The following is a 12,500-nucleotide window of genomic DNA, read 5'->3' as shown; positions in this document are numbered from 1 at the left end:
AAAATCTGACGAGGGCTTTTCTTTTTCCGGACGGCTTTTGTAAATCGTTGGTTGGGCTTAGGGCAGGCGGGTCGATTGGTAAAATCGGTTGGGTTCAGGGAAGGGTGAGGGTTTGTCGGCCGCCCGATTGGCCGTTCGCCCAGTCAATCATTCAAGCCAATCGGACAGACAGACGGTCTTTCAACAGTGGCCTCTGGTGGGTTTACGCGAGAACAGCACGGGCGTGAACGGCACTCGCGGGAGACGTCCGAGAAGCCAAAAAGGCACACACAGCGGCCTCTCGCGCATTCGCGAAAACCAAAAACTGCAAAAATACGTACCTCCCGGGACGTATTTCGCGGCCTCCAAAAACGTCCTCGGGACTACGTTTTCAGAATGAGCCTGGGTTGGGTAGATTTCACCTTTTGCGGGTTAGACAGACACCCTTACCAACCACTTTGGCTGGTTGAAAATCATTTTTAAATTGCCAGTGCTGCCTTGTCACAAGAATTTTAGTTTAAGACCGCTTGTCAATGTGCGCGCAAATGTGATCTTAGAATCGAGAAGCAGCATGACTGATAAGTGTTCGCGCGAGCAAAAGAAAGCAGGTGAATACGGAATGAGAGAATGATCAGGCGCACGGAGATCCTTGCTCACTGATGGCAGAGTCATGCGCACAGCTGATTTGATGCGTGTGAGTGCTTAAAAGCTCCCGTGTCCCGCTTCCTTGCTAGAAGCAACCATGGCTGGAAAGGCAACTGGTGCTGTGGTTTCTCTTTGAAATAGATTGAAACAAGCGGGGCTTTTGCAACCACAGTCCTGCAGCTTTCAAGAGCTCAAGATTTTTTTGTAAGCAGCAGCAGTTGCCGTTTCCATTTTAATCATTCTTTTATTAATATGCTTAACATTAACGTAACATTTTTCACCGGCTTTCTTTTGCTTGCAGTTATTTTTGTTAATGTGGTTTAATTATCATCCTTTACAATAACATTGCTTTAACAGGAGATTAACTTTCTATTTATCTTTAGTGATTTGATGATCTGGGACCTTTAGCCTGGACAGACTACTGTGTATAGTTTTAGATATGTGAGAATACATTTTTAATTGTCATTTTTGATGGATAAATTATATATTTTGCTTGTTTTTACACATTATTTAAAATTTGTGGCAAGGAAATAATAAGTTTGTTGTGGCTAGAGGAAAAAAAAGGTAAATCCTCAGGGTTGAGTCCTAAAAAGTGAAATAAAACTAATTGCAATGTAACACTGAGAGCTCATTTGCTCATGTTCATTGAGCAAGGTAACAACACACACAAAACTTAAATTAACGAGAAGGCATGTGGACATAACACAGCATCTATATCAATAATTTTAGCATGCCAAGGTCAAATTCATGCACATAAAATATATTTTCCCTACAACAAAATTGTGGCTAGTGAAAATGGAGAGTGGCTAGTAACGTTGGAAAACTACTAGCCACAGTGGCTGATGATCAAAAAAAAAAGTTAATGTCAAGCCCTGCCTATAATCCACCTCAAAACGTCTTTTTTCTTTACTTTATTGCAAAAAGATGCGATTCACAACCGCGGTTAGACATTTTTACAGCAAATTCTCCAAATGAAATTCCCCAATCAGGGAAAGACAACTAAAGCAACACATCTCTTTACATGATCTTCTATTATTACAAAACCTATTTAAAGAAGTAGCCAGGCCTCTAGAAAAAATCCTCAGTGTTTAGCCTTGTATAATTCCAAAATTGAGTCTTTAAAAGTCTGAAATTTGATTTGAAGAATCCTGCAGAAACCCTGTTGATAATATCTTCATCTTTAATCTTTAAAATCGATGAGACTATTGCAGACACACACATTGCGACATCGATTCTCAAGCGATATATTGTTCAGCTCTACTGATAAGGTTTGAATAATTATTAGATACCTTTGTGTTTATAATAATTTTGTTTTATCTAACAGCGTCATTGTATTATTATTTTTATTATTATCAAGCTTATCAAGACAGTATTAAAAATAAATAAATAAATAAATAAAGATAGATATGCTGTGTTGCTAAACTTGCCCAATCATTTCAGGCAGAATTACTTCTTTCATATAGAAAACAATTGATTTTTAAAACTTTACAAATTATTTATATTCAAAAACAGCTACAATAAACACTGCGTAAAAGTTTTAAATGAGAAATTTATTGTAAGTGTTCCAAATATACAACATTTTTCAGTATAAAAGTAATAAATCAATAAAAACTGTTTAATTATACACACACTGTGGAGTATTGAGCAACTCAATTGTATTCTGCTTGCTTCTCAAGTAAAGCATTGGTAATTGGTTAATTTTGGTGTTTGTTTGTAGTTAGGACGGTGCTACAGAGTCTTATAAAGCAGTGTTTCTGTAATGAAGATTCCCTGTGTTCCACCAAAGTGTCCCTCAGCGGTTGTTTTAATTTCAATCAGGATGATTTCATAAAGCCTTGGTTATCTTCAAGATGAGAGAAGCCACTCGAGAAGCAAAACTGTGTAACACCATAATTAGGCTTGTTTTCAGAAAATATAGCCTGAATTAGGTTGATTTTCGTAGCCGTTTGGGTTTTGTTCTGGTTTTAAATGGTAAATTGAGTAAAAGTTTTACTTAAAGTGATTCTAAAAGATTAGGTTTTGTGGAGCCTTTTCACAAGACGCGTTTAATGGTCATCAGCATCTTAAATCCTTCAAAGTTTTTAATAAATTGATTGAAAAAATGTATTGTATATTCAGATTTGTTTATGTATGTATTACATTATCTTGCATCAAATTACAAAAACCGAATTGCTTACCACTGATGCGAGGTGTTTTTAATGTAGTGTCTATGGACAGGACAGTAAATTTGACATTGCTCTTTCTTCTCGCATAATATATTGTAATTAGCAGCATAACATGTTTGCTGCATCATTCCTTATTTGTTTATTTATTCAGTAATTCACTCATTCATTTGTTCGGTTGTTCATACATTTATGGATTCATTCGTTTATTAAATTGTTCATCAATTCATTTATTCAGTTGTTCATCCGTCCATGTGTTCATTTATTCATTCATTTATACATTTGTTCATCTGTTCATTCATTCATTTGCTAATTTATTCCTATATTCATCAGTTCATTCATTAATTTATTCATCCATCATTTATTTGTTGATCTGTCCACCTGCTTGATTTGTGTATTCATTCATTCATTCATTCATTCATTCGTTCCTCCATTCGTCAATTAATTCATCCACTTATTCATGTGTCCATCCATTTGTCCATCTGTCAATCATTCATTTGTACATCCTTTCATCCATTCATTCATCAATTAATTAAATAATTTTTTTCATCTGTCCCCCTGTACATTCATTAATCTATTCATACATTCATTAATATGTCCATGTGGTAATTAATTTGTTCCTCCATTCATCCATTCATCCATTTGTTCATCAATTAAATCATTTGGTAATCTGTTCACCTGTTCATTGATTAATTTAATCCATTCATTCATTCATCTGTGCATTCAATAATTAATTAATTCATACATTCATTGATTTGTTCATGTGGTAATTAATTTGTTTCTCCGTTCATTACTTCATTCATTCATACATTCATCCGTCCATCTTTTATTTGTTCATTCATTCGTTCATTCATCTGTTCGTGCATATGTTCATTCATTTGTTCATGTGGTAATTAATTTGTTCCTCTGTTCATTACTTCATTCATACATTCATCCTTCCGTCTTCCATTTCTTCATTCGTTCATTCATTCATTCATTCATTCATTCATCTGTTCATGCATTTTTCATTGTTCATGTGGTAATTTAATTTGTTCCTCCATTCATCACTTCATTCATTTGTACATTCATCTGTCCATATTTCATTTGTTCATTCATTCATTTGTTCATTCATCTGTTCATGCATATGCTCATCTGCTCATTCATTCATTGATTTATACATTTGTTTGTCAATTAATTAATTTGTTCCTATGTTAATCACTTCATTCATCCATTAATCCGTCCATCTGTCCATCTTTTATTTGTTAGTTCATTCATTCATTCATTCATTCATCTGTTCATGCATCTGTCCATTCATTCATCCATATGTACAATCATTCATTGGTTCATTTGTTCAGCCGTTTATCAGTTCATTCATTATTTTTTTCATTTATACATCCGTTCATCTGTCCATTGCTATTAGTTCACCTATTCATTCATTCATTCATTCATTCATCATTTATTCATTACTGCAACTTACGTGTTTGTTGCCAAAATACAATACAACTTAACCTGTATATACAGCAAATATAGGGGAAAGAACTAAAGAAAGGTGTCTGTTGTGCTAGCTTCTTCAGTAGTTTTCAGGGTCCTTTATCATTTGGTGAAGTCTCAGGATGACCAAGCCTTTCGCTGAGAGCTGTTTTTGTGAAGCGCAGGAAAAGCAGCACTAGATCAGCGTTTCTTTAGTGAGTCTGAGCTGTAATAGATCTATAAACTCAGTCTGTTGTGCTGTCATCACTCGCTTCACTGAGTCTCCTCTGCCTTTATTCAGAAAAAGGCAAGATTATTAGCCATCCACCTACATTTGTACAGAAGACGTTTATCACAGAATTTAATAAATATCAAAATCCACGCACAGAGTTGCACAAGTTTATCTGTAAATCTGTTTGTTTGTTTATTCATTTATTCATTCGTTCATTCATGTTCATTCATTCAATCGCTTATTCATTCATTTGTTTATTAAATCATTTATTTATTCATTCATTCATTCATTCATATATCTGTTTATTCATCCATTCATTTTGTTAATTAATTTATTGATTTGTTTGATCATTAATTTATTCTTTTATTTGTTTATTGAATCATTAATTCACTCATTAATTTGTTAGTCATTTATTCATTCATTAATTCAGTCATCTCCATCCATTCGTTCTTTTGTTTATTTGTTCATTAATTCATTTGTTCATCCATCTGTTCATTCATGCATCAGTTTGTTTGTTCATTGATTCAATCATTCACTCATGCATTTGTTCAATTATTCGTTCTTTCACTCATTCTTTTGTTCATTTATTCATTTGTTTGTTCGTTCATTTGTACAGTTGTTCATCTATTCATATATTCGTAAATTTTTTCATTGATTTATTTATCCATCCATCCATTCAATTGTTCGTTTATTAATTCATCAATCATTCTTGTATTTAATCATTAATCCATCCATTCATTACTGCAGCTTTGTGTGTAAGGCCAAAATAAAAAAGCTATCTCCATTTCTACACAAGACGTTTATCGTAGAATTTAACAAATGTCAAAATAAAAGAGTTGCACGAGTTTACATGTTAACCCATCAACACATCAACAGCCAAATGCATGGCAGCTGTAGGAAGGAGAAAAGCTGCGGATCAATATTTTGGACTCTGTGTGTCTGTGTGTGTGTGTGTGTGTGTGTGTGTGTGTGTGTGTGTGTGTGTGTGTGTGTGACCGTGCTCGTGTGTGTCTTCTAACCCGTTTTTCCTGAGCGATGCGAATCTTTCTCCTCGGTGACTGATGCCATCGATTGCCTATGAGATTAACCCACCTGGAAGTAAAGGGTGAAATTACTCTCTCACCAGTGTCCGCTTTCAGACGAGAGCTGCTGGAAATAATAACCCAGGCTTGATTTTGAGATCGCATTTATACTTTGTTTATGGGATTGTGATTTAATAGGGTCTTACTTGGCTAACATAAACTGCAGGAATGTCCCGGGTTCAATACATATTAAGCGCTGCAACAGCATTTGTGTTACAGTGATGGTTAATGAGTACCACTGAACATAAGAGGGTGAGTTGTTGTTGTTATTATTTATTTATTTATTTATTTATTTATTTATTTATTTATTTAATTAATTCTAAAATATATAAATATATTCAAACATGCATACAAATACATTTATACATAAGTAATAATACAAATAAATAAATGAATAAATAAATAAATAAAATGCATACTTAAAAATCCAGTAAATACAGAAAGATTAATACATTTTTATTATATTTTATATTTTTATATATTTTTATATTTATTTTATATTATATTTTATACTACTTATATAAGTATTTATTTATTTATTTATTAATTTATTAATAAGTATTTTTATTGTTGTTTATTTAATTAAACTCTGACGATTTAAATAAATTCATACATGCATTCATACACTTATACATAAAGAATAAAACAAATGAAACAAACAAACAATTAAATACACAAATAAATAAATAAAGCACATACTTCAGTAAATACAGGGACTAATACATTTCAAACAGTCTTTATTATATTTCATATTACTTTATTATTATTATTATTATTATTATTAATATTATTATTATTATTATTATTATTATTATTATTATTATTATTATTATTATTATTAATATTATTATTATTATTTATTAGTATTTTTGTTGTTTATTTCATTATATTCTGACAATTAGTTTTTAATAAATTTATGCATAAAGAATAAAACAAATTAAACAAACAGACAAACAAATAAATAAATAAACAAACTAACTAAAAAATAAATAAAACTTCAGTAAATGCAGATAAACTAATACATTTCTTTAATATATTTAAATTATTTACTATGTTATTTACTTAATACTATTTATTTAGTTTTATTTATTTATTTATTTATTTAATATTTATACACTTGTATAATTTTTTTAAAGAAAATTGCAGATCAAACATATTTAGTTGCAATTTCTTTACATAAACATTTACAAAATACAATAATGTGCCCCCAATACAAGCATACATGTGATAAAACAAAACAGCTTGTTTATATAAATTTAATATAATGATATGAGTTTAAAATATATAAATAAAGCACACTACACCCAATACTTTCCACCCAATACACAACTCCTTAACTTATCTGATGTTTACTAATGTAATAATGTGCCATAGTTATTGTGAAAAGTGTTACATAAAGCAACTTTAATTAAATATATTTAGCATAATTCTAATTTCAGCATAATTTCCTGTGCTAATAGCGCAAATGCAGCACTGAGCACAACCTGAAAGAAACCCATTGACTTAATGACTTTAATAACAGTGTAGTAAAAGAAAAAGACTTTAATCTATGCGCCATTTTATGAAGAGAGTAACTTTGAGATGGTGCCTCAGCCATATCTGCCGAAAGCCAGCACTCCTTGACTCAAAAAGAGATTATTTTTGCGATGGAGCAAACAGTGTCTGAGGTTATAATCAGCGAATCACTCTGACAAGTGAAAATGAAAGGGTTTGAGCTGATCTGGAGAGCCTCTTCCTTCAGGCCATTTCATTTCACAGGCTCCACGTGTGATTGGATTGCTGCAAAGATCTAGAGCGCGCCTGCTCTAGCGTATGCAAATGAACAGAGCTCTACTGCTTAATCTGAAAATTAAAAATAATAATAATAATACAGTGAAATTAGATGATGCTACTTACCAAAGTTGTTTTCTGTGCTTTTTGAGGCAAGTAAAACTGTTGATAGTGTATGGCTCATGTACTAAACTATATGAATACGATGTCATGTCATGTGGGCTACCTTTTTAAAGTTGTATACAGTTGTAATTAAGCTTAGTGTCCCTTTAGAAAGGAGGCGAAGAACCGAAAAACTTTTAAATAATTTTAATAATAACAAAAACAAACAGACAGGCCAAACTGAGAGCAAAACCAAAACACAAAGTCTCCAGGCCTGTCACTCCTCCTATTACTGTCCAGGGCTACTCCGTGGGACTCGAGACCAGTGTGGGAACAGGTGCTGCTCGTTATCAATTACACAATCAGCCTTGCTCTGTTCCCATGGCTTTCGGCCCCGCCCCACTCATTATAGCTATGTTCTAAAGGCTATCAGTATGCAGTATACACTACCATTTAAAGGGAAGTATTAAATTTTATTTTTTAAGCTCACTAAAACTTGTGTTTTGGTTTAAAACAACAGTAGTGTGATATGTTACCATACTTATAAATGTAATGCATTTTGAAATATATTAGATTTTCATTATAGCAAAACTATATTTGAATTATTATCATCATGTTGAAACTTAATAGTTCTGCTTATTATCTTTCTGGAAACATGTATATTTTATTATTATTATTTTAGAATTTAATTATTTACACTTCATGTTAAAAAAAGTGAGTGTGTGTATAAAATATAAATTTCATTGTAATTGTTGGTATTTTACATCATCAAAGAAATCTAAATTAAAATAAGTAGTATTTCCTTGGCAACTAGTAAAGCTTTTATTTTATTTTTATACATTGAAAAATCCAAAAAGTTAAGGTAACTCAAACCATTTGAGGAAACCGAAGTCATTTAAGTTCAAAAACTAATCCTAATGAGTAGCGTGAACTTACTCTATATGAGTAAACAAAGCAATTTGAGCACAGTAAAACCCAATAAATGAAGAGAACTCAAACCAACTGAGTACTGTAAAACCCTATGAGTTAAGGCAACTCAAACCTTTTGAGGAAACCGATTGCTACAAACCATTTGAGTAAAAAAAAACAACTAATCTATATGAGTACTGTGAACTTACTCCATTTAAGTTGAAGTAATGAGGTATTTAAGTAACTCATTAGCTTCAACACTGAGTTCAAAACTCTTTTCACATGAGTAGGATTAACTTTCTGTACATTTTAAGTTAACTACACTCATTTCATTTGATAAAGTTGACTGTTGGGTTTTACAGTGTGTGTGTGTGTGTGTGTGTGTGTGTGTATGTGTATATATATATATATATATATATATATATATATATATATATATATATATATATATATATATATATATATATATATATATATTAGGGCTGGGCGGTATATCGAGTTCTGGGGATATATCTATATGATTCCCCAACACCATGCGGGATTATTTAATATCGTTCATATCGATATGGTTTGAGGCCACACGTGCGCATTTTGCGTGAAACAGACCACTTCAAGGTAGCACGTGAGCTCCACTTGCACAATTGAGCGCAAGTGCAAATGAATGATTCACTCCATGAGTCATACATAAGATTTGTTAAAAATGAACGAATTGTTCAAGAACGACCCATCACTGATGCGACATGGAGGAACATGCAGTGCTGGTGTAGTATGAAAATCTGACTTCCCGGACAAATCTGACTGACAAATCTGACTCCCCCTCGCGTTCACTCGCATCACACAGCACCTGCAGCTGTCACAGTGGTTTATCAGAAACCTTTTATTGATCATTTCTTCCGCAATTGACAGCAAGAACGAACATAGAAACCTTGTCAAATTGACAAGCAGCACCTGAATGTGTTCAAAAGAATTATAAACGCCAAAATGGGACTAATTTATACCGCATTTTGAAAGTGAAACCACCTCATATTCACTGATTATAAGTGTTCAAATTATTATTATTATATTATTATTATAATAATTTCAAATTATAATATTTCAACATTATAATATTTATAATATTATTTATAATAAATTATAATATTTCAACATATTTTAACAAAAAAGTATATTTATATACATTTATATACAGTATATATAGTGTATAGTTATAGTGTTTGAAGAAAAACTAATTATTGAATTTATGAATTAATTTAATTTATTTTTTACGTATTTACATGTTTCCTATCAAAAAGTTAGTGTGTGTTTAAAAGATTTATTTTATTTTTATTGCTGTTATCTTAGGGCATCTAGTTAAACAAAATTAAAACAAGTAATTTTCTTTGGCAACTAGTCACACTTTTATTTCAATGTTCTTTATTATTTTTCAAATAATTTTTAGTTATTTAAATAAACAATTAAAACAGGATTTTAGTTTTAGTATGTTTAGTAATATTTTTTTTTATTTTTATTTTTTATATATTTTATACTTTTCCTATAAAAATGTGTGTGTGTGTGTGTGTGTGTATAAAATATAGATTTCATTTTAATAATGCCAGTTTTATCATTTAACTGCACAATATATGGTTTCAGCATCGATATTGCAATGTAAACATACACAATAGTCACACAGCAGGATCTGCAATGTCAAGTTGCCACAGTTGCAAAGGATAATCATAATAGAGTACAAATTGATTATTTGCATGTGTTTTGTGTAGGCCTGTCACTAAAGGCCTGTGATTGTGTGAGGATTTCAGGACAGCATTCAGAGACACGATATGTTTATAATTTGTAACTAAATGAAGGTTGAATGTATAAAATTATTAATTTAATGAAAACTACAGCGCTATTTTACATTTGATTATTCAATTTCTGTAGCTGGATACTATGAAGACTCCCAAGAAAATTGTAAAGCACTGTTTATTTCATGTGCATCTTTGATCTGTTGTATTTATCGATGATTGAAATTTGTAATTAATAATAATAATAATAATAATAATAATAATAATAATAATATTTAATTTTACTTTTTAATTAATTATTTTATTTATTTAATTATTTATTTTCTTGGTGAATTTCATGTTATGAAAATATTCTCTGTAGATTATCAAATTTCCCCTCAACTCTGTTAAGGGTGTCACTTTATATCCCTTATACTTTATATATCTCTATGTACTTTAAATATCTATTTTAGAAAGCTTGCAGACTGAGATCATGCGTCATCTGTCAGGAATCACTGCAGTCCAAGCTTTAGCATCTGCAGGCCCAACATGTCCTTACAGCACCCCTATCTCCTATCACCACGCATCATCTTAACAATTGTCTTTTATCAGCTCCTCATCATCATCTCCACTGAGCAATTAAGTCCCATCATCAAAGGTGAGAGCAAGTTATGAAGTAATAGGCAGATGAAAATGACATCTCGTTCATCTTGTTCTGCTCAAATGCGCTAATATGAATCCGTGCAGACTTTAAGGAGGGCGAGATTGTCTGACTACGAGCTTTTATTACCATTTTATTGAATCAATTTGGCGAATCATCCTACTTAAACTCTACATGCTGTCATCAACAATCAGCTGTCGTGCACAAACATGCTTTGTCTCTGCAATATGAGTCTTTCAAATGGATTTCATTTGTTTTGGATTTTTTTAGTCATCGTAGACGACAGATGGTCAGCTTAGACACCATTTACTGCAAGTACTTATTATTTTTGTACTTTTCTTTTTGTCATTTTAATGGGTCAGTCAAATGTGCTTTAATGAGAGAGTACAGATGTTTTTTTTAATATTCAGTCTATTTTTTTCGCTGTTTGTCATGTTTGCATAATGTCAAGCATTGGATTTAAAAATACACCAAGACCTTGTATAATAATAATAATAATAATAATAATAATAATAATAATAATAATAATAATAATAATAATAATAATAATAATAATAATAATAATACAATTATTATTCATTACTAAAATAATTTTTATAAACAAATAACTAAATAATTATTTTGATAATAATAATAATAATATTATTATTATTATTATTATTATTATTATTATTATTATAAATAACTAAATATATGTTGTTAATAAATAATAATAATAATAATAATAATAATAATAATAATAGTAGTAATAATAATAGTAGTAGTAATAATAATAATAATAATAATAATAATAATAATAATAAATGCAAGTATTATTTATAATAATTATCATTTGATAAATAAATGAATATATATATATGTTGTTAATAATAATAATAATAATAATAATAATAATAATAATTACAAATCCCATGAAACATTTGGATTACATAATTAAATTTAATATGACATGCTGTGGATAAGAAATGATTAATTATTATTTTAATATGTCAAGTTTATTCATAACGATGTTTACAGTATAAAACTGAAAGCAGGCGAATTGATCACATCATTCACTGTGCTTAATTGAAGTGGGTGGAGCTAAAAATTATCTCTTTTGGCCCACTTTACTCTGTGGATTGGTGGATTCTTCTGCACAGCATTATGGGAGATGTAGTTTTTTTCCTGCATGAATTTTGATATTCACAAAAATACCATGAATTAGCAGTTTTTCGTATTTTTTGATTAATGTTTTTTTTTTTTTCTCCATTTAGTTATACTTTTAAACTGTATCATGGGACCTTGATTTTTGTTCTAACAACATTTAACCTTAGAGAATACAAAAAGTGACTTTTATGAACATTTTTAATAGTTTAAAGTATTATATTTGCCCCTTTCACACATACAGACCTATATATTTTTTTTAAATGTGGACACGCTGTCAATTAATGAAAGTTTTTTGCTTTTAATTTACGGTAAAAAATCTGTGTGATGAGCTGCCAGCATTTTCACGTTTTTTTACAGAATTTTTTTTAGAGTGGATGATTTTATATCAAATTCACTTTAATGTGTGATATGAATAAAAAGGGATCATAAACAAATATTTTCTCGGCTTGGACCCGGAAACAGTATTACATACGTCACCGACACGTCACCACTTAACAAGTGGATTATGTACATCTCGACATATGAAAGTGTTCCTGCATATGTTTTCATCGAAGTTGTTTACAATACTTATCCATCCACAGAATTTGTAATGTAGTCAAATGTGTA

This window comes from Danio aesculapii, chromosome 1 (assembly GCF_903798145.1).
Source record: "Danio aesculapii chromosome 1, fDanAes4.1, whole genome shotgun sequence".
In the NCBI taxonomy this organism is placed as follows: domain Eukaryota; kingdom Metazoa; phylum Chordata; class Actinopteri; order Cypriniformes; family Danionidae; genus Danio; species Danio aesculapii.
The sequence above is the reverse complement of the archived record's forward strand: the minus strand, read 5'-3'. Positions refer to the sequence as shown.